Here is a 24,297-nt window from a genome sequence, read left to right on the forward strand (position 1 = left end):
CCTTCGCTTAAAGAGGGAATTAATGAAAGTCACTTCTGTAGCACGAAACATATCACTAAGTTACACCAAAATGTCTTTAACATGGTCAGGGTGGTTCATACCAAGTTTACCAGACAGTAAAATAACAGGGAAATTTAATTAGGTGAATTCACAGTCAGCAGTTTTCCAGGAACCACGCATGACTTGATACTTATGATTTCCACAGAAAACAGGTCAGTCATGTAATTGCACTTTCAGTTAATAAAGGTATGTGCAAGCTTCCTCAAAGATGTGTTTTCAAGAATTATGCTTGTGATAGGGACACATTTGCAGCAGATGACTCCCAAAGAACTTTTGTTATAGAAAATTAACAGCTTGGTGATTGCCATTCATTTTATGAAAAACATACAGGAAGCTCAGTGCCATTTAACATGTTTCCATTTAAATTAACCTAATGAAACTTGTGATCTGAGAGACAGAAGATAAGACAGCTTGAGTGGTCGGACCCCAGAATGATGTACCATGACAAGTGATGCTATCTCTGAGGATCCCAGTGTCCTGGATGCATCATTAGCAAGCTGCAGGTGTTGAAGGATCCTTTGTAGTGCTGCCCTTCGAGCGAAGGAAAATAATTTAATCATCTCCTGAAGACTTATAATCTTATTAACCCAGTTTGAGGGCCCTGCCAAACCCTTTGAAAACATGTTGATGTAAACACAGGATACCAGGAATCCTTACAAAAATCACTGAGTACACAAGATTTATAGTCATCTTTGGTTTTATAATAAGCCTTATTGCAAGTTTAGAAGCAAGGAAGGGTGGTCATTGTTTTGTTAGCTTTCTCCCTTGTTGGGAAACAAACTTGAAGTTGTCAAAGTTAAACTTATCTACCATACAGGGCCAGGAATGAATGGAGTTCCTGCATGCATTTACTATGTTAACAGAATACTTAATTTTAAATTATTGAGTCAAAACATTCACTATTCACTCCAAAAGTACGGTCACATGAAAATAAAAACCATTGTAATGAAATTAAATAACTTTAAAAGAATCTACAAGGACTGGGACTGTACATTATTGTTACACCTGATTCTTTATTTATCCCCATCAACATATTGATTACAGCAGCTTGATGAAAGCTCTGTGGTACCTGAGCTGAAAGTAGCAGATGAATAATGAAGTAGAAGCATAGTAAGGCTTCATAACATATTGACCGTGCTTACAGGTCATAATTAATCTTTTGTCACTATTTCTCATAACTTTTCATTATTAGTAGCAACCTGTAAAATACATAACTCAGTTCCTACTACGGATCTGATAGTTCCAGGGTTAAAACAATTATTTTTCCAATTTAAAGACTTGAAGTGTTCATCAGGGTGTATTATGATTTAAGACATTTAGACCCTGACTGCCCGATTATACTAGTTATTAAATACTATGTGTGATGTTCACAAGTAATCTCGCAAGTTTCTTTTTTTTCAGGCCTCATGATTTATGGGCAAGCTAGAGTGGTATGATTGGAGGTCAAGAAAAAAGTCAGTGGCCAAAGAAAGTACAGAAGTCTTTTCTGATTGTGCTTGTAGCCTGTTGCAGCGCTTGTCAGTCACAGTTTGAAATGCTGCACCGTATCACTTATATAACCCATTCTACCTAGTCTGTATGTAATCTGTACCTCATCTTCCCAATGAATGTGCGTGTGTTTCAACACTGTCTAAAATAAAGCTCTTACTGATGTTAGCAGGAGAAGTCTTTATTAACATGCTCTGGAGTTAATCAAGAGAAACCCAATTTGACTGATGTAAGCTACAGGGTACAGACACATCAAGAAAAGTGACGGTGTTTTTCAGAGTAAAAGCATATCTAAATGGCATTGATATGCCCCTTGTTAAGAGAAGGTCCCAAGAAAACCAGATGCAAGAGGCATGCCTCTCATTATTCCATCTCCATTTTTTTTAAGTTGCCTACCTTCTTTCCAGTGCATGCTGTAAGCTGGAGTATTGGGCTCTAAATCCTTCAGGTGGCTTTATGAGACTGAAAGATATAGGACTTCTAAAAGTAATGTCATTCTGCTGAACTTTCCCTTCAAATGTTCTCCCTCATTCGAAAAGGATGTTGTTCACAGGACTGTTACATTAAAGCTACTTAACATTCTGTCCAAGACATCATTTATACTTATATATCCAAGCTATCATTTATACTGCTGTTTCCAGCAGTGTACTTTCCCATGCATTAAAGGAAAATAATAACCAATACTTTTTTAAAAAAGGCAGTAATGTCTTTTAGCAATTAATAATACAATTGTTATATTCTTCCTGAGTTAGTAAGAAAAGTTCCATGACATTTATTTGGATCCTGGGCATACCTAGATATGTCCACATCTCTTTCTAAAAAGACCAAAAAATGAAAAAAATCTTTGGTACAAAAAGAATCATAGAGTCATTGAATTGGTAGGGACATCTTGAGACCAGTTAGTTCACACACCCAACTTAAGCAGGCTCAGCTAGAGCAGGTTTCCCAGGACCACATCCAGTAGCGTTTTGAATCTCGCCATGGATGGAGAATCCACAACCTCTCTAGTCAACTTGATCCAGTATTCAACCACCCTCACAGTAAAATATGTTTTGGTGTGTTCAGAAAGAACCTCCTGTGTTCCAATTTTTGCCCACTGTCTCCTGACCCATCACTGGATACCACTGAGAAGACCCTAGCTCTGCCTTCTTTACTCCCCACGTGAGGTATTTATATGCATGGTAAGATGCCCCTGAGCCTTCTCCTCCCCAGGCTGAACAGTCCCAGCTCTTTCTGTCTCTTTTCATATGTCAGATGCTCCAAAGCCTTCATTATCTTTGTGGCCCTTTGCTAGACTGGCTCTTGTATTTCCATGTCTCCTTTGTACTGGGGAGTCCAGAACTGGACCCAGCATTCCAGGTACATCTCACCAGTGCTGAGTAGAGGGGAAGGACCACCTCCTTTGACCTGCTAGAAATGATCACCTCCTGCAGCACAGGATGCTGTTGGCCACTTTTGTCATGAGGATGTGTTGCCAGCTCATGGGCAGCTGGTTGTCCACCAGGACCCCTGGTCCTTCCCCATAAAGCTACTTCAGCTTCAGCAGTATTATATAGTATTAAAGCATTAAATACTGCTAAAGAGCCTGTAAATGGTGCCATTTCTTATGTCTGTGTGGGTTATTTTCTGCAACAGGAGACAATTTCTTTGTTTTCTAATAAGACAGATAAAGATTTTACTGTCAGTTAAGGAATAAAGAATATTTAATTCTTTAAAATAGCATCATTTTTTATATTATACCACAGGCTATATAGAAAGTTCTGCTTTTACTTAACCTACTAATATGTCTTTTGATTTACTTATGCCAGAATTGCTCACTAGGGATTGAACACATCTGAACTGGAAAACGAGCCTTTCAGTCACTCAGTCTTGGCTCTAGATGAGAAATTTGTCTGAAACCTGTTCACTAAGAACATGTTTCTCATTCCCCGGGTCTTCATTTTTATGAACCAAGAACATTAGTGTCCAGTGAGAAACTGTCTAGACAGTATTTAGCCAGAAATTAAACCACTCTGTGTTTCCAAACCATTCTATTCAGTACAGAGTAGGGATTTTTTTAAGTAGCGTTTTTATGGGAAATAGAAATGGAGGTTAGGTTAGCTGAATATTACCCCCTCTGTTAGCATTGGTCTCTTGTTCTTGTCCAGGGTAATATCAGTTTTGCTCTGGCTCTTCTGCCCCATGCACAAGATGCGGGGAGCTAGCTGTGCAAGAAGAAGGCAGAGTATATCCTTTTTTCTTTGAAGTTTCCTGCTCCATGACACATCTGAGTATAAGTGGGAAGGGGGTATCCCTAACACAAATGTGTAAAAACACACAGCCTCTATTCAGGTAGCAGTAACAATCATGAATATAAAAGCATTGGCTAGTTTCTACTCCCAGGTAAGACGTGTGACCTAATTTCTTCAATAACTAGCTGACTCCCATTGTTAGATCTTTCCTCCAGCTTGCTGTGGTTACCACGTCTTGTCTGAATTTGCTTGCTTCATTCTCCCTTGGCTGTGGGAAGGGAGGGTCAGCAGGGCTGGTCATTCCAGGCCTTCTGCTCTCAGTGGTCAGAGACAATCCTGGCTGCTTAAATTGCAGTACATCTCATGTAGGTATTTGCTGGTTTCTTCTACATGCCCTTGGCTTTCCATCTCAGCCTGGAGAAGTGACCTTAGAGATTTGGGCTCAACTGGAATAAGAAAAATATTTTGTAAACAAATTAAGACATCACTGACCCCAAATAATGGAACAGGTTGAGACATGTGAAATGTGTCAGTGTGTGGGAGACAGATGATGGGACAGTTTACCTAGAAGCTAAGAAGAAATGTTCCCTCCTGACCAAAAAAGGTTGTATTTTCACACAGGAATGTGTCAGCATTGGCTCAAGGGCTTTACCGGTAAGCAGCAGAAATGCTTCCGTGATGACCTTGTCTTACCCAGTAAGCAGTTCCACTTCTATTCAAAAAGCACTAAATTCATTCATTGCTACTTCATGGAGCTGGATTTTGGTGGGATTCCTGGGTACGTTCTCTGACTCACATATAACAAAGTAATGTATTTGGAGCTGGGCATTTCTGCTGTCCTGAGATCCATGGGGTCCTGCTTTTGAGCCTTTCTCCAACTCAGGCAATTGTTCAACAGAGCACTGCTTCAGGCAGGTTTCCCTGTGACAGCATCAGGGTATGATACTCAACTTTAAATTCATGTTGTGGCTCTGTTGTTAAGTGCCACACTGGCAAGTACTGAAACATCTGCCCTCTCCAGTGCCAGATCTGCAGAGACAAACTGGAGATAGGAAGAGTTGGTTTGCCAGCTTTAGAAGTTTTGATGAAACATTTTGGCAGTTATAAGCTATACCTTGGGTTATCCTATTCTGTCCCTTCTTAGTGACCCACTTGATTCCTGGGCCATGTGGTATATGGGGGCTGACAGAAGCAAGGAGAGTGATTTCCTTGCAAGAGGGAGTTACAATCTCTGTGAAGAAAGAATAAGATATTGTGCAGACATTGGAAAATAACATCAAGGTTGTTGGGGAGACTAAGATGTACCAATTGTGATGTGATTACATTTTACAGAACATATATTTCCTAGCTGCCCAGATCATGTTAAAAGGAAGATAAGATTCCTAAAGCCCAAGCCTCCTACCTACCTGCCATTCACATATATGGGAATCAGTCCTCAGGCTTGAGGAGTTACTAGACAGTGAAACACTCCCAGCCAATTTGAGGAGTCAATTAACTGTAATTTGGTCAGCCAGCTTTAAGAAGGTGAATTATTTTACAGCTGACATAACTTTGTGTATAGAAACAGGTCTTTACAAAGACTCTTCCAGTGCAAGGGAAGAGAAGATGATGCTGTATTCAGGGGTTGACCTGAGGGCTCAGCTTTACTTGCTGAAACTGTTGTGGCACCCTGCAGTAACCAGGCTGCCAGGTATGTGGTTCACAACCACCAGTGGATGAGTGCAAGGTGTCAGGCCACCCTGCATGTCTGGAAGGGGAGTCTTTTCAGCTGTCTGACTTACTGCATGAGATATGAAAAGCACATCAAGCCACTGCACATAGCACCTTGGAGAGCTGAGCAGACTGCTCCCTGCATATTTTGCTTGTCTAATTTATTAAAGCTCCTGATTTAATGAGATCTGTTTAGGATCCAAGCCCTTAATAATCCAGGGCTCTTCCACAGCCATCTTTTTAATTTCCACCACAAAGAGTTTATTCACTGACAGCTTTAAGCTGACTGATAGGGAACAGTGCTCTCTGGGTGGTCATCTGTCTTGTAACCTGACACAGAAATTAAACCTTCTCTATGTATTTATATATATCAGATTGCTCTTGACACAACATGTTATTCTGAAGTTCTTCAGTAAATACCATAAACACCAGCTGCTCACTCTATTCACTACACTCTTGTCTTCAGAATTAGCTTATTGTTAAATGAGTGTTGTAAGTAATCACTTCAGAGTTTTGGGGACATTTTATTTGTTCTGTCACATATACAAGCACGGCAATGTTCATGCACAAGACAGATGTTTACTCATGATAGTTTACATAGACAGAGCTCCTGACTTCTGCAGCTTTGAGAAACAAAATGCACTCATGAGAGAATAGTAAGCTTTGATATTTCCTCTCCCCTTCCTAAGTCTTTCAGGAAGATGGTTTCCAATTATGAAATGATCATTGAAGCCCTGGTTTTAAAGCAATTAATGCCGCTCCCAAGCCAAGTAAAAAGTGTCACTACAAGTCATAGACCCAGGCTACTCACAGAGACTGTAAAATCTTGTGTGAAAGCAACTGAGCAAAGAAACACACATTCTTAGGATAGCAAGGATGCTCTGGTGTGATAGGAAAGAACTTCATACGATCTCCAGAAATTTAGTACCTCAAGGGTGCTCAAAATGATGCTCTTCTCCCACATGCTTAGATCTTGATCTTTAAGTAAATACATGAGGAGGACACAGACATCTCTTCCAGGAAAAAAGAATATGAAAAATGTTACATACATGCTGTTAGGTATCTTTTTCCCCATTCAAAAGAAAAAAAAGAAAAAAAAACACAAAAAACACAAAAAACCAACCAAACAAACAAACAAAACCCAGAAATTTTCTTACATGTTAAGTTTCAAATATTCAAAGGCATTCAGAGAGCGTGGCATCCTTGTGAAATATCACGTATTTAAACATGCAGTAAGGATTATTGGCAAGTTTTCCCCGAACTCCTGTTTCCAGTGCAGGATATTTGCATATCCAGTCACCTGAATCAACTATCCTTTGTCAACTTCAAATGCACAGATGAGAATAGGGTTACTTCTTGAAAAAGTCTCTTTCAACACCACTTAAGACTGCAGGATTGGATTCTGAGAATAAAAAGTGTAATTCAGTGATAAACACTGCATAAAAATTTTGTGTTCCCCTGCTATATAATAAAATCCCTTGAACTTTCAAATGCGGTAAAAGTGCATTTTTTGTGTAGTCTTGAACTGACAGTGGTTTGGACCCAGAGTCACTGCATGCTACACATCACTTTGTATGGCCATTTTGAATTCATGACACATTTCTGACTCAGAGTCTTTCCATTCAGAAAATTGGAATATGGAAAACAATCTTCCTATGTAAAATGCTTTGGCAGTTAGAAATGGAAATAGATGCCCTAACAACTAGGAACATATAATGGTAATGTTCGCAAGATACAATTTAATAACAATTACTCTAGAACTAATGAATATCTACTGTAATATTTCTCAACAGTAAGCTTTTGCCTAACAGATGCAGAATTAGGAACATTTAGTTCATAATTGCATTTAGAAAAGGAAAACATTCAGATCCTGAATGTCATATAAAAACAGAAAAAAATGAAACTTTAAAATTGAGAAAAAACAATAGTGCACAATTTTATTAAACATTTCATCAATACAAAAAATATAAAAACTTTGTGTTAGTGTTTCTTTAAATCAACTTAAAAGATTCAACTAATCATTTAAATCAGTTTAAGATCCCACAGTTCCACAGTATCTGGCTCTCCAGAGTGGCAAATCTTTCCATAAATGTGTTAAAATGTCATGGAATTATTCATCAGGACCAAGCATGAAATCCTAGTTACTGTACAGGGAAAACCTAAAAAATCCAATTTTCCATTGCCTAATGCTTCCAATTTTCTGTTTTTTTTTTTAAGCTTTAGTAATGCTTTACAGATGTGTTGGGGGGAAAAAAAAAAACCAAACAAAAGATAATTAGAATTCATTTTTTAGTCAGTAACACTATATGCAAACTCCAATAAAATAATACCTGTCAATATTTAAATTACTGCTTCTTCAAAAGGAATGCATTTGTCACTAAGTTACAACACAGTGAGATACTGATTTAATAAGCTTGATTTAATTTCAACTGCTTAAAAGTATTTATCATCAAAGATTTTGGTTTTTACCAAGGAAGAGCAATGACAGAGGGAACTATGAGAATGCAAAACTGCCATTGTCTGTCTCACATTTATAGTGGCTTTCAAATTAGGAGGGCTAGTAGTTTGAAAAGTCTTTGATCACACCATAATAGAGTTAAAAAAAACTGGAAGAAACACAACTCTAGACTTTCTGCAGAACGATGCCAGGCCCAAAGGGCAAAGGCTGTCACGGTAAATATCAGACATCCTGTGTTCTACTTCTACTCTTTCATCTCTCTCCACCATAATTGGGCCAGTTCTGACAGGAAATATTTTCATTTGCCCTTCAAACTTCCACACTGTCAAGGGAATTGTTAATATCATCATCTAATGCTTTTGGTTTTGTTTAACAATGAGAATAACATTCTACAGTTTTAAGATCAATTAATATGTAGAAATACATGAAATGTAACATTTAGAAGCTTGAAGGAAACTGCCATCTTTGCCTGAAAAATAGTCTCTTGACAGGGTAGACCTTTTTCTCTCATGCCATTTTTCCTGAATGATACTGAATTTTACATTTCACCAACAGCTTTTCCCATTTTGGATTGCCCCTTGTTTTAATTCACTTACCACAATTGCTGTAGTCACTATTATTTATACATATATATACACATATCTGCCACTACAAATATTTCTAAACATAATTAAGATGATTCATTAAGTTCACTCTCTGATAGTTTAGTCACAGGTGACTTTTTGTTTTACACTCACTACTATAAATATTGAGGTAATCCCAGAGCCTGACCATTAAAAAAATCCATTAATTAGACAGAACCCAGCATCAGCTTCCTTCATTTTATAGACATCTCCTAAGGTTATTCAGAATCTCTGTGACTGCTTCATAGCACTAGTCCTTCATTTAGAACAGAATAGAACAGTTGCAAGGGAACTACAATGATCATCTAGTCCAACTGCCTGGACTCGTCATGGTTTGATCCTTTTACTCTCTGGTTTTGATAATTTTAACTGAAGGTCTCGATCTTCTTCAGAAACTTCATTCAGGCTGGGCATGTCATTCCTGTGCCATTCCAGCAACACTATGACATTTGTCCCATTCAGATTTTGCTATCATTTCCACTGTTGATAGGACTCTTCAGTCCCCCTCTTCTGTTTGTCTATCCACTGGCAGATCATTCTACCTCTGTTATCTATTGCACTCTTAAATAACTTACTTCTTCTGTCCTTGGGCCTTGTCACTTACACCTTTCATCATGTTAACCCTTTATGGAACAGATAAACATTCCTGTGAAATTTTTTTTATTTCTTTCTACTTCTCTTCCTTCTCCACTGAAAACTCTTTATTCTTCTATTCCATTTTCCTGCTTTAAGCCACTCTTCCTCTTCATTCTTCTGCTCTCACAGTCACATCTCTCCACAGTCCTTCTCTTCATCTGGTTAGGGATTCACATTTCCAGCCCTCTTGCTGGCCAGATGATTGTCTATGACATCGTCCCCTTCTTCTTTTCTCTGTTTTATCTCTAAATTCCTCCTTTACCCTCACTGTCATCCCTGGTTACACCTCTTTTCCTCATAAGTTCTTTTTCATGAGTCAGTCAGCAGTGCTGCATACATGTGAAATATGATCTTTATTACCTTCACATCCAACCGCTTCATTTGTCTCCTCCAACGTCTAGGACCTCATGAACTCTCACAGCATTATTTTCACAGTACTTCTTTTTAAGCAAAATAGAAGGTGAAATTTCACCTAAATTCCCTGCTTTGGGTTTTCCCCAGCTGTCCTTTTTGGTGTTTAACCTCTTCTGTTATTTATAGTGTTTGTTGAGCTTTGGATCTAGATCAGTTCTGATTCTCAGGCCTCCAGAATGATGATTCCTGACCAGAACAACAGTCCACTTCTTTAGGGTACCCTGTTTCTGACGGGGTAATATGGTACTTGGCTTTCTTGCAATGCATTTTTTTTTCAGCTTTAGGAAGTTGCACACAAGGAAATTCCCTTTCTGAAGAGCTTATGGGAAAAACCAGGCTCTCTATGACCCAAAGACTGATGCTTTTACAAGAGTGCAATATCATGCATTTTTCCACCTTAGAAAAAACAAATATTAGACCTATTTCCCTACAAAAAACACCTCTCTGCAATAGTGCTTCTGCAGGAGAGAGTTCTGAAAGCAGGACAGATAAAATAAAGGAGTCAACTTTTCAAAATGTAATTGCTCCCTCAGTAATTGAGCTACTCAGATTGTTTGTAAATATACAGGTAGTTTTAAGATTGCAGAGTGCCTCACAGCAGCTCCATTTCATCTTTGGAAAAGTATCTTACATGTTTTGTAGAACTATCAATAATGAACAATACTTGATAAAATCAAAGCTGGGAAACAATTTGGTATTGATAACATGAGACAGTGCGGTATCCAAACATACATTCACAGATTGTAAATTCCCCTGATCTGTCTGCAGAATCAAAAAGCTGAATGGTCTTCAAAGACACTAAACATTTTAGCTAATCACTTAACAGACTTCTTACAATTTTAATGAAAAACATAATTTACCACAATTACAGTTTAATTGCTTCACCCTCAGCATACTCTCTTATATGATAGCTATCAGATCTAATTATTTCCTTTCCATTTGAGTTTAATAAAAAAGGAATTGGGCCAATGTAATTGCTAGAGTAAATCTAGCTATAGTGGAGTAACACAGCTGAGCTTTTATGATGCATTTACTGGGGCACCGCTAGCTTAAACTGGGGAAATTTGTACTTTGGAAGAAATCCAAAAATTTTAGTGGAAATAAACCCCACTCAAATACATCTACATTTTCACCAAAAAGCTTCAGTGCAGCAGATCTAAACCTCAATTTAAACCAATGAACATTTGTGTACTGTGATTGGAAAGCAGCACAGTACACCATTCAGGACGTGAAAATAAAGCTGATTTAGCTGTTACAACCCTGTAACTAAAATTTAAATCTCAACTAGTGGAAAACAAGCTGGCATCCTCAAATGCCTCAGTCATACAGTATCTTCATAGTATTGTCATCAGGAATTTTCTCTCAGACCTGCTTTTACCATTAGTGCTGCTCAGACTTTCTGATATTTTCACTAGAATAAATAAAATTAAATAATAAATTTTAAATTACTTGACTGAGAAACTACATTTGCTTTCTGATGCTGCGTTTCCTCAAGGCACATTAGTATTCTCCTCTGGTCCCTAGCTTAGCAAACACAGCAGTCTTACCTCAGATCTAGCAGTACCACATGTCCGGTGAGTCACGTGGCTGCAGATGCACCAGCAGAGATACAGTCTCTGGTGGCTAGCTGAATTAGGAGAAAATTTTCTGGAGAAAAGATAGCAACAAAGTCACAAAGTAATGATGAAATTACTAGAAAAGAAGCATTTTCAGAGCAACCCTAGGAAGATGGCAGGAATGGTATTAAGCTCAAAATGACAGCATGAACTGTTTGCTTCTTAAGTGTGTTGTTTAGATAGAAAATACCAAACAAAGTTTCACCATTTCCTAATCTTCTTTTTCTTCCCTGCAGAAATACTAGCATTTTCTATCAGAGAGAAAGTCTAGTTTTCATTCTGCAGTAGTCATCAGTAAGTTTGGCAAAGATTTTCTTTACAGCATAAGAGTCTTAATGTTGATGATATCCTTAACTTGAAGGGTCAAAGGACTTTGATTTTATCTTCTTTTTTCCTTGTCTTCAGAACATTAATTTCACATTCTTAAACTCATCTGGTGCTCCTGCAGGTATAGGTGTATTAGTTGTCTTCACCCCTAAGCACAGTTCCGTTCTTCCTCTTGCTTATGTTGCCTTTCTGGTTTAACTCATACAGCTTCACACTTTCCTTGCAAAGTTTTCCCCACCACTTAGTGGAGTTTGTAAAGATTTGCAAAGACCAGGCTCATTCCTATTCCAGAATGTACTGTTATTTCAGTAAAATTTCTTTGCGTTCTTCAATGGTCTTTACAGCTTTATTTAATCAGTCCATTATCCCGAAAATAAAGTCACTTCAGTTGTCTTTCTCTAAGAGTCTAAGCATGGGTCAACACCACCAGGATGAAAAAGCTGTATGAATCTTTAATCTCTGTATTCCAACACATTTGCCACCCTTTTAGTCTTTCTTTTGAGTTAAAACCATTGCTCTGTGTACTATTAATCAAGCAGCAAACTAGTGTGGCATACTTGGCATCAGTTTCACTCGAAAAATTTTCACTTCACATTGGTCTTTCTACACAGAAATGAAATGGGTCTTTAATAAAACTGCCTGCAGCTCATCAGTCTGTTAAGTTTAAGATTAATCAACACATATTTGCTTCAAACAAGAGTGGAGGCTGGAGTTTTAAAAACACTCAGCAGCAGTCCTCTCCTTGTCCTCATTGAAATCTATTCGTTTCTGCTGATGATTTCAAAGAGCTCAAAAAGCCATTTTAGAAAGCCCAATCTCCATGCTTTATGGCCAGTGTTAATGGTTAAAGAGCATCTACATACAATGGCCCAGATCATTTCAACATCCAGAACTCTGAAGCTTATAGTAATTTCCTTTTCATTGAGGTTTCTTCCAATCCACTATTCTATGATTCATACAAAAGTGTTGATACCCTCTCAAAAAGGCTTTTAGATGATTTCCCAAATTTCTCCATGAACTGTGGAATCCAGTGAAATATAACAGTATGAGCACTCCTGTTATCCATTTAAATGGTATTTTGAGTGGTCTCCAGTTTTGATATCTCAACGATTTCTGTTTTAGAAATTCAGTTTCTGCTTGCTACTGAAAGAAGCAAAATCCCTGTAGAAAAGAAGTCAAAGCATTTTGACTGCTGTTTTGTCATCAGATATGGCTTAAAACTTTCAATCTGCCAGAGAATTATCTTTAAGATTAATATTATGTGAGAATCAGAAGACACAGGAAATAGGCACATTTTAAATATTTAACATATTTGACATATTTAATTTTGTCTCTTCAAATCATGTCCTTCCTTTTATCTCTAGGCAGGCATACTCATAACAGTCAGCTTCCAGAAAGTGAAACCATTTAGGCCTGTTAATAAGTCCTGACAGTAGCTTAAAGATCAGGACATTCTTCTAAAACACTTTTAAAATTTGTTGTACCTGTCTTTTGGCCTGAGAACAATTTGGATGGACACATCCAAGATTTTTTTCACAAAAGCTGAAAAAAAGGTTGTTTAGAAAAATATGAGATACTTATCTTGGCATAAAAATCCAGAATCTCAAATGTTAGAACATCAAATACCATTAAAAACATATGAAAATAATGAGTGGAAATATGATATCACACAAATTCCAGAACCTCTCTAATCTGCTATGTTGTCAGCTTTCCATCATTCTTCTTTCTCTAGGTGAGAAAATATTAGAAGTTGCACACTATGAGTTTGATAAGGTTCTTTCATTTCTATTTTCTGTCCCCACCAAGAAGAAATTGTTTCCAAATGCAGAACCCAGTTCTTACTTCCTTCACAGCCATAAATATAGCAGATGTGATTGTCTTCTAGGGGTAGATTCAATGGGACTTCACCACTACCATCTCCAAGGCTTTTTTCCAGCAAACAACAGCATTCAGGTCCAGTTCAGGTTCTCCTATGAGGTTGCTCATGAACATCATTCAGGAATTGCACTGAATTCCCTGGAGCTACCTGGGGAAAAACGTGGTCTGGTCCGTTGCTGCTGGTTTCTTCATTAACCTCCACCAATATCAATAATCACACCTGCCCTTATTTTACTGCCAATAGAGCACTGACAATGCCAGCACTTCCAGGGCATTCCTCTTGGCTGGGACTTGTGACAGCATTCTTTAGCAAGTAATTTGCTGGTTGCTCTGAAGGATCATGTTGTGTTCTGTGGTTTAAAGATCTCTAACATACACCTGTTGTGGCTAACTGAATTCTACTAATCCTTGTTGTAGTTAATTTCATTAAAGGATGTTTGCAGCCTTTTAAAGGAATAATTAAAACACATCCTTTTCCACTTGCAGATTAACAAAACCAGCCAGCTTTTTATCTAGCTATGTCCAGTCTCAGATACTGGAGTCACACAAGCTCCTTTATTGCTGTGAGATTTCCAGCAGCTTGGTTTCTTTAACTGACGCTGTTCATTATTTAAAAGTTTCAGAATTACAGCATTCTAGCTTCTCGGTCTGAGTGCTGAATGTTTATGTCCTTTACGGGCAGTGCAAACTGTATTCTAAGTAATGTTTAATAGCTTTTTTATTCAAGAACCACCACACCTTTGGGGGAAAAAAAAAGGGGGGGGGGGAATTTTAGAAGTGCCTTTGGTTGATGTCTATTCATGATACAAATTAGGCTAAACTTTGAATATTGTTTTCATGCCATTTAGTATTTTTGTTACATTGGTAGAAATCTGTTTGTTGGATTTTTTGCAGTCATTCCACAGGCCACCCCCCAATATTGCATGGATACTCTGTGCTTCACTGAATACAGACTGAAGAATTTTTATCTGACATATCTGAACCAAGAGACAGGTAAATCTACTCTTGCAAATACAAATGCAGTGCTAGACATAAGAAAAGCAAATCCTTTCTGATTTTTGAAGCATTGAAGCAGGTCTGTGTCACAGCCCCTCCTATTTAAAAATATATTTCAAAGTCTTTTTATAAAGCTTCTAATGCCGGATGCACTTGAAACTCTCCTACTGCCTCCAGAGAAGATTTCAGCCTCAGTGGGCACCTGATGCATCAGAATTACTGAAGTTCTGATGTTCTTTCTCTTTTCCTCCTTTTTTTTTTTTTTTTTTTTTTTTTTTTTTATTATTGCAAAGTTTAAGACGTTGGTTTGAGTGTTCAGGTTGGTTTAAATTTAATCATTACTATAACCTGCCTTCCTACCCCTTTATGTAATAGTTTCCGTTCTCCACAGTCATAGTGTTTTGCCTGTGTGAACGATGCAGACAGTGCAAAAAAATGGCAAGACACTTAAAATCAGCAAAACACTGTGCTACTCTCCAGTACTATGGTGATCCAGTCAGAGTTATCCCCAAAATGGTGTTTACAAAGTCTGCACTTATCAACCAAACCCAGAGAGAAACATTCAAGATTATATAGTGAAGATATAAAAACTGATATGGAAATCTGTACTTAGGTATGGAGTATGCTGGAAAGGTCTGGAGGTAAAACCACCTTTTTACCCCATTTAAGGTTTAAACTTTATTGGCATTTCTTTAAGCATTGGGGACAGCTGTGTCAAACAGCGTGGCAGGATTAGGTCACTTTTTTGCGGCTTGACGTCAGCTCCAGTAGGAGACTCCAAGGTGCAAATGGTTTGGGAAGGGAAATTTGAAGGGCTCCTTGCTCTTCTATGTCCTTATATGTCAAGGCGTGCATACCTATATTTGTGTGCAGCAAGTGTTTCTCCTCATCTCTCCTACCTACCAGGTGGCTTGGGTGAGTGGGTTGAGCCTCTCATTCACAGCAAAGAGCAGGGCACAGTTCTTGCCCTGAAACGGAAATCCTGGCCACTTCTTCCCAGGATTCTGGTGAATAAAAGTTTAATAAAGTTGTGGTTTCCTGCAGTGCCTTGTATGTCATTGGTCTCACACTTCTCAGCTTCTAACATTTCATCTCTCCCAAATCCACTTTCAGGCTTGGAATGGGAATTAATTGCAATTCTTCTGTTAGAAGGGTAACTGTGCTTGCCAGAGTCATTCAAATTCTGCTGCTTCTACCCAAAATCTGCTTCCAACAGCCACAAAAGGACAAAGAAATGAGGAAGTTCTGATCTTAGAAACTTCATCACCCGCTCACATACTACTGCAAACAAACATCAAGGAAAATTGTGTTGCCAGAATTGAGAACTGTATCATAGTTGAAGAAATTCACCTTGGTGCTAGAGAAAAATGTAAGAACCTCAGAAGAAAAGGATGAGAAAAGGAGTCATAATGGGAAAAAAAAAGCTAAGGAAGAGAAATGCAGTTGCAATGGAATAAAAATTGAAAATAAGTAAAAATAAAACCCTGCCTTTGACAAGGAGGTTTGAGCTCAGGAAATCATTGCTCTGACATGTTATCTTCACTGTTGCCTGCTGTCAAAACTTCAGAATTCAAAAAATTATTTCCCTTCACAAGGAGACAGAGAAATTACATTTTAGGTTTGTTTCCATCTATAACTTTAAATAATGGGCCTGTCAGGGAAAGAGCCCCTTTAAATTCTCTTTTGCTTCCTTTCTTTTTCTTCGTCACTCCATTCTCCTATCTATAAGATTTGACTGCAAACACTGTTGCAAAGGGATGTGCGAGCACATATGTTGGGCAGTCTGTTTTCTGTCCTAGGGAAACAATAATAAATTCAGTACTCGAAGAGGTGAGTGAAATACTGATTTCTTTTACAAAGAGCACCAGAAATTCAGGGACAGCTGCTTCTATAAAGATCTGGTGATACCATGAAGTAAAGATTTCTTAGATTCAAAACAAAAAATTGAACAATTGTGCTGAGTGACTTGTGAAAGACTTGGGATAGTAATGTAATCCTTCACAAACTTGTCCCTGAAAAAAATTTGTTTCCTATTGCCTGCTTTTTTTTTTTTTTTTTTTTTTTTCAGCTCTGATGACATTCAGAAGACTTCTTCTCTCCTTTTTAGCTTCTAATGTTGAGGCATTTGCTCTGTCTTCCATGTTCTCAATTTTTCAGTCCTTTTGCCTTCTTCTTTTATGTTGTGTAATAGTGTGATCCTTCTATGAGGTTTCCCACTTACTTACAACAGAAAAAGAAAAATAAGTCAACCTCAGAGCTTGGGTGGCCACTCCTGGTTAAAGAACATGAGTTTTCTCTCTCTGTTTGGAGCAGTAGTCTGGTGCAGACCACTGGGGTGGTAGGAAACAACAGTCATCAGACTTCACTGTTCCTGAGCCAGGGGAGAGACAAGTCTTCCCCCTTCGTAAACTGTATTTTCCCATCATAGACGAAATCAAATGGACCTATATATGCTATACCGTCCTTTCTCCAGATGTTAAAATTAATCCATCAGCATTTATTTTGTCTGAATACCAGACAACCAGGTTGGGCTCCAGGGTTTTTTTTCCCTCTTTTTACCTCCAGACTGTCACTCCAGACTGTCACTCTATGTATGCATTTCCACCTCCGCACTCAGGATTTCACACTTATATGTGACAAAGCCTTTCTCTGAGAATGACTAAATCACCTGATCTCTGTGGCAACTTTCCTTATGTGACTGACATCTGATTAACTGACATCTGGGTTTATAGAGAACTGGCATGTATTATATTTCTTTCCTAGAGAAGCCATACTTTTGCCAGAAAAGGCTGTAAACTCTTCAACTTAATCTACCATGCAGCCTTCCCAGTATGTTCATCTGGATACAAATGAAGTAATGAAGTACTTCTAAGCCACAGTACTGCAAACTTACCTTGTCCAGAAATCAAGGAAAAATTCCATACTTTATTTTGTAATGCAGCTCATGGAGTTCTCAGCAGGGGACCAGTCCAGACCTAGTTACCACTTACCTTCACCCTGTAGGTCTATTTTCCAAACTAAATACCATCACCCTTCTATGAAGTAACCTCCACCAGATAAAACAACGAGCCTCCAACCCTCGTTAAACAGCATATGGCTAAACACTGCTTTTTCTTCCTCAGTTCATAATGTGAGGCAGCTGTCTGATGGAGAGAGCAGGAGAAAATGGATTAAAAGATGCCAGAACTGAATGGATTCTATCAAATTTTTATTATAATTTATAACCTTTGCACTAACATTTAGCAGTGTGCTAAATCCAAAGAACTGATCTAAAATGTGAACTTAAATTAATACTGAATTTTAAATTATCTTTAACCACCAGCTACTCAGAAAAACAGTGTTGCTAGTGTTGTACTTAAGCAGCTTGAAAAGGCTAAAGTTTAAAGTCAGAAATCCAGATATGTGTTAAATAATTGAGCAAAGCATGCTATCTGGTATCAAAATGCTAAATATTTAGTGTGTGGATCCTGAGTTGCTCAGTTCCTGAGGCAGTGGAAAGGATCCACCCCCTTATGAGTGAATCCAACCTTCAGTGTTGGACTTCTTCCTTCAGGAGAGCCGCTACTGGTCATCCACCCACTGCAAGTGCCTTTAATCACAGTGTGGGGTTTGGAAAGTTTTTGTATCCTGCCCTGCTCTCCTTTGAGTGTTGGGGGCCAATATGGACCTATATATGCATACGTTTTTTAAGGGTAGGTGGAAGCAAGCATCTGGTTCATAAGGACTGTTCAGTACAAAACAGATAAAAAATAACAAGGAAAGTGATAAATGGAAAACAAAAGGAAAGTGACCATAACAAAGACAAGAGCTCTTTGGCCACTGATTGATGGCCATTAAGGGAAGTGCTCAGAAGAGGGTCACCTGACCTGTGTAACTAATGAGGGGAAACATGATTGTCATGAGCACTGGGGGATATTTCAGGGGACTTCCATTAAACTTCTAATGGGCTTTTGGAAGGGTGTTATAAGATTATGTAAATCTTATTATAGGATGTTTAGGAAAATGGCCAGAGGAAGGGAAAAGGAAAGATCATGAAGATCATGCTCTACCAGGGAGCAACGGGTAGAAGAAGAGAGGGGAGAAGGAGCCAGTCATACATATACCCATGGCTGGGTATAGCCACTATAGGCTACCATAAGGGGGTAGATAGGGGGTATATTAGGCAAATTTAAGTCCTGTGTTAATATTTGAGGGATGCATGAATGTGGGTGGGCTTACAAATTGGCAAGGAGAAGGGGAACACCACACATTTCACTAGTGAATTTCAATCCTGACTCAGGTGTGGTAAGAAGAGGATGGGAGCACAAGCAACTAAGGAGAGATTATCATTTCTGTTGAGATGTAGCATCATAAATGGGATAATGTGATATGATAGACTACACAGTGGTGGGATGACCTTGTTGACCCCATGTGGAAGCTGGCAGCAAAGCCCCCATACTCTTCCTGGTCTGTGTGAAGAGAAGACACCAGTTTCCATTGTTGCATATTTGGCATCTTTTGGAACAAAATTCTCAGCAGGTAAATTACTAAATAAACATCTCATAAAAGAAAATACCCTTTCCTACATTGTTTCAAATAAAATATTTATTCTGAAGGAACATTTCTTTAATCTAAACCAGATTAAAACTGTTAAATCTTCCTGAACAAGTTGTCACAAAACCAGGACAAATCCTTTATCAACCGTTTTCATTAACACAGAAAGTCAGTGCAGCAAGAACCCTAAGTGTCTATCCATCTGGTATTGAAACAAATATATATCCATTCAAAAAAACAGCTGACTTTATTACTCCCCACAGTCTTAATTTTCAGACTGTTGGTTTGAACACTTGCAAGCAAGATGATATGACCTTCATACAAATGAGGAATATCACCGCCTTTGTGTACATTTTACTGTTCTTTACCTTACCGTGTGTGTCAACAATATGAAATGTAAGAGTGAAATTGCGCTTCTGCAGTTAGGGCAGTAACAGCACCAGTAGGTTTAGGTTGGTAATTTTGAACAATGAAGAATCAGGAGTGTGTTTGAAACCCAGGTCCTGGTATGGGGGAAGGACAATCTCAGCTCAAGCCATGTATGGTTATAAAGCACTTTTCATCATCTCATGTAGATTACAAAGGATTGGTCAACATCAGGTAGTCTTCAACTCAGAATCACAGAATCCCTGAGATTGGAAGGGACCTCTAGAGATCATTCAGTGAATGTTAAGGAAGACAATGTTGAAAGCCTTGCTTAAATTGAGATAGACAATATCTGCTGTTCTCCCCTCATCCACCAAGCCAGCCATCTCATTGTAGAAGGCTGTCGGACTGTTTTAATATGATTTCCTCTTTGTAAATCCATGCTGACTACTCTCAGCAACCTACTTCTCCTTCATATGTTTGAAAATGGCTTCCAGGAGGATTTGGCCTATACAGACTTATTAAATCGTGGGTTAGTTCAGAATGTAAGTATACACCTTTTAGCCAAACAACATAGTCAGGGAACAGCAGGTGGTCTAATCCCAGCTGTACATGAGTTGGCTATGGGCTTAAATTAGACTCTTCACATAATGTGGTAGTTTGTTTCTTGAGTGCTTAAGACATTTCAGTTATTCTTAGACAGATAAATGGGGGACAGAATATCCTTCCAATATTCATTGCTTGGAGACTTAGTCAAAAGTATTGAAGCTTTTCAAATGACACAGATATATTCTGATAAATTCTGGTTGTCTCTAGTATAGATGTAACTGAAGCCCTTTTGCTGTGGGTATAAGATTTGTATACCATGAATGTTGTTCCTGGGCTTTGGCTGTTTTAACATCCTTGTTGAACACAGCAATGAGAATGGGTTTGTTAGAGAATGACATTTTAGTGCAGGAACTGAAGCAGGAGAGAAAAAAAAAATCTGTAGGTGTTTTTACATGAGGACTTTGTGTCTGAACTCCTGTTACTGTCAGTAGTGCCCTTGTTTTGATTGCCCACATGCAGGTGTCCAATGCTATTTCCGATGCCCTGAGCATACTCACATGCATAGATCTGGCAGATGAAGGAACTGCAGAAGACCCACACCCTTTCAGAACAGCAGATAAAGAGCAGGCAGGATACTATAGAGAGTCTCAAATGGCACTGAGTAACCAACATTTGAGTGATTGAACCCCACCTATAATCTCCCCTACCCACAGACACAACACAAACACTAATGATTAGATGATATTTTCTCTTAAAAGCAGAAATGTTGTTCTTCCTTCTGGAATCACAGTCAACAGATAAGAGAGAAAAGGACAGTTAAGTACATTGTTTACCTGAGGATTCCCAAGCTGTCTGCCAAACCTATACAATTTATACTTCTCCACTCCCGCTTTTAAATATTTCAAAATGTTTCTATTAAAGCTTTTAAGGGGGAAAAGTTTGGTGTTCATAATTAACAAGACAAATGAGTTGTATCTTTCAAATTGAATAATAGGTGGAAGCCATGGCTGTAGTGACTCTTCTTGCAGGAATATTACAGCTCTAATTTTGTCAGATCTGCCTGAAATTCTACTTCTTCCCTCCTTGATTAGTAGCCAGCCAGGGTCTAAAGATTATATCTGAACCTGGGTTTAACACCAGCCCTAAAGGTGATAAGACCTAGTTTACTAGAAAGAGAAAACCTCAGTTGAATAATAGAAATTCATGCATCCATTTCAAAAGACTGAACTCATTTACCTCCATATATTCTTTTGTATTTAGAAATTTACATGGGAACATTGCATCTAAGGGTTGATGTAGATAAACTGAGTTCTCAACAAGCCCATGAAGACTAAGAAAAATAAATTAAAAAAGAGAATGAATAAAATGCATAAGTGCTAGGTATTGATGTAAAACAGTTTGATGCTCATTCAAGTGTTTCTGTTACTAAGAGTCAGCCCAGAGAATATATTTTTTCCTTTCTCTGCAGCTCAGCAATAGAATGGAAAATAAACTTTTGTGGAGAATTAGAGATATATGTCACTAATAGAGTTTGGAAAGCAGAAAATACTGAGACACAGCCTCATTTTAGAAAATTCCTGGATGTGCTGAAGGACGAGAAAGATGGTGGCTCAAAAATGGTTTTAAAACGTCTCTAACAATCTTAATACTGAAAGCTATACAAATCACCTGATGGGTTTTTGGGGCAGAGATAATTTTGGTATCAAAGAGTTCAACAATGGAATTTCTTTGCAGGTTCTGTTTGCCCAAATTCCTTTTATGCAGCACATTTAGAAGTATGACAGTCTGTCATGCTCTGGGGACCATCTTCTGCCTCAGATCCTAAGCCAAGGAAAATGCCATGGTAGGAGGAATACAGAGAGCTGCCGCTGGGTTCACCTTTGGCAGCAAGGTGGTTGTGATACAGCACAGCCCGTCAGCACCTCTCTCGTTCCTTGCTCAAGAAGGGGTGGTGGTCCAGAAAGGCCCAGTACCAGGTACTGCAGATCAGGAAAGATGCTGCAGAATGGTGGTGGTGAAGCACGAAGCAAAGGGCAAACATAAAAAAACCCAGGACCTAACATGAAGAGGTGAACAAATCAATTCAATGTGGTTTTCTTCCCATTCTTATTGTCTTCTAGTGTTTCTTTTTTCATCAGTCCTTTCCCCCATGCCCTCTAATCTACTGAAGAAAGATTTTCTTAGCCAGATTTTCCACACCTTAAATCTGGATTTCCTTTGTTCAAATTTCTTTCTTTTCTTCCCTAGTATATTTTTCCTGGAACTCTTAAGAAAGTATCGGCCCTACCCAGTCTTTGCTACAATTCTACTGCTCAAATATGCTACCAGTTCATGTAATTCCATTTGTACTAGAAAAGAGTACAATGTAGTAATAATAATAATAATACTAATAATTAATAATAATAATAATTCTCACCTAGAGATAGTGTTGATATTTGTAAAGTGAATCAACTTTTCTTGCCCACTTTCTGTTCCAGGATGTGTGCTGCAATATTATTATTATACATTTTTACCAGTGACGTTAGCAGTTTTAAAGAGTGTAGTCACTGGAGGTGAAGCTGACATGGTTGGCTGGCTCTACACATGAACAAGAAGTCATATTTTAAAATTTAATTCAGAACAAAAAAACCTTTCTTGCCATTTTCATATCACACCAGACTTTCTATGTGTGTATCACTGTAGTCCAGTTCTGCTTGAAAGAAACAGAGAAAAAGCACTGCCCTGCTGTCTCAGTGGGATAGAGCTAAGTTATAAAGATTAAAATGAGTTCATCACTGTTGGTAACAACTTTGAAATTTTAACATGGTTAAGCTCCTAAACTCCTAGTGATCTCCTTTCCTTCAAACTTGAGCCACTGCAGTCTTTTGGGGTCAGCGTGGGATCTTCTCTTCCTGAACAGGAAGAAACAAAACCAAAATTCCCTCTGAAGTGGAAAGAAATGTTCCCCAATGAGACAATTTCCTTGGGGATCTTCTTCCCCTCACCAAGAAAGAAACACCTCTTGCAGCCACTGTGTTTTCTGCTCAGGAAGACAACCGAATAGGGAAGGAGAGACTGTTTCCTAAAGGTTGATGTCATTCACAAATGTCCGATTGTCTGTTCATTAACAACTAAGACTCAGAGAAACTTTCTTCTGCTTCACCTAAGTCAGCTGAGATGCTAGTAAGCTTGCCAAGAGACACCCTGCATTCTGCAGGTTGTATAAAACAACCATATGGCTATTGACAGTTGAAATGCAATCAGATGCCTTGTTTTATACGGTGAAATTACACAGACATTTTGAAAACTGACTGAATTCTTCCCTCTCTTTATAGATTATATACCAGGCTAGGCTGTTCCTGTTTATAAACGCTCACTGCCGGTCTCTCACTGGAGAGTGTGTATCTGCCATACAGGAAAAAAATGGCCATTCTGGCTTGAAGACTATTAGCTGGCTCATGAAATAAACACCTTTAATAACTTTAAAAAGATGCTGAGCACCCAACTTTCATCACTTACTTCTTAAACACTCTTTGATGCAAGCACTATAACATGTTGGTCCACAGCCAGACACACCTTTAAAAACCAATGTGTGGGGTTAGCCTGTCCATCAGCAGAGCTCTTGTTAACTGCTCTGGGAAGAGCTAATGTCACAGCCAAAGCTACATCACAGGTCCCCTCCTCTATTAGCTCTTAACTGTGAAAGTCTCCTGACCAGCCTTACCTTCTCTCAAGTGCTGTTAAAAAGTTGAATTTAAGAACTTTAAGAACAGAAGAGCTCTACAAAGGACTTAATCTGTATCACTGTTAATGTAAGAAACTTTTTCAGTTGGATCCAATCAAATAATCAAATCTTTCAAAGGTTTGGTTTTATTTCCAGCCATCTGATTTTCCAGGAACTGTGATGTATGATATCTGTGTCTCTCCTTTGCATGCATTTATTTAATATTGCTCATATGCCCCTCCTTAACAGCAGTCCTGGAGATTGTTCCAGCATTTTTCTTTTTATAATTCATGAATCAATGAACTGGATACTTCATGATGTGCAGCTGTATTTGTCCCCATGGTGATCAACTATCTCACCACTCTGACAAAGTAATGACTCAAATACATTGTCCTTCCACTACCAGCTCAGATTTAAGAAGTGGTTAGTTAGAAGAAATCAGAACTTGCATATACATGTAGATACAAGAGCTGAATAATCCCAGTGGGTCTTAAATTTTCAGTCTATCGCTCCAAAGGTTGTTACAGCACAGTGTGTGATAGTTTTCTAAGAAAGCAATGGCTAATATTGGAAGGAAAAACAACACCTCAAAAAAAAAAAAAAAAAAAAAAAAAGGGGAGTGAATAAAGATGTATATGACCTGAGCTCACTATGTACAAAAATTGCCATGGTATTGTAAACATTTTTTAATTTAGTCAGAGAAAAGCCA

The sequence above is a fragment of the Athene noctua genome, chromosome 1 (assembly GCF_965140245.1).
Source record: "Athene noctua chromosome 1, bAthNoc1.hap1.1, whole genome shotgun sequence".
NCBI classification, from domain to species: Eukaryota; Metazoa; Chordata; class Aves; order Strigiformes; family Strigidae; genus Athene; species Athene noctua.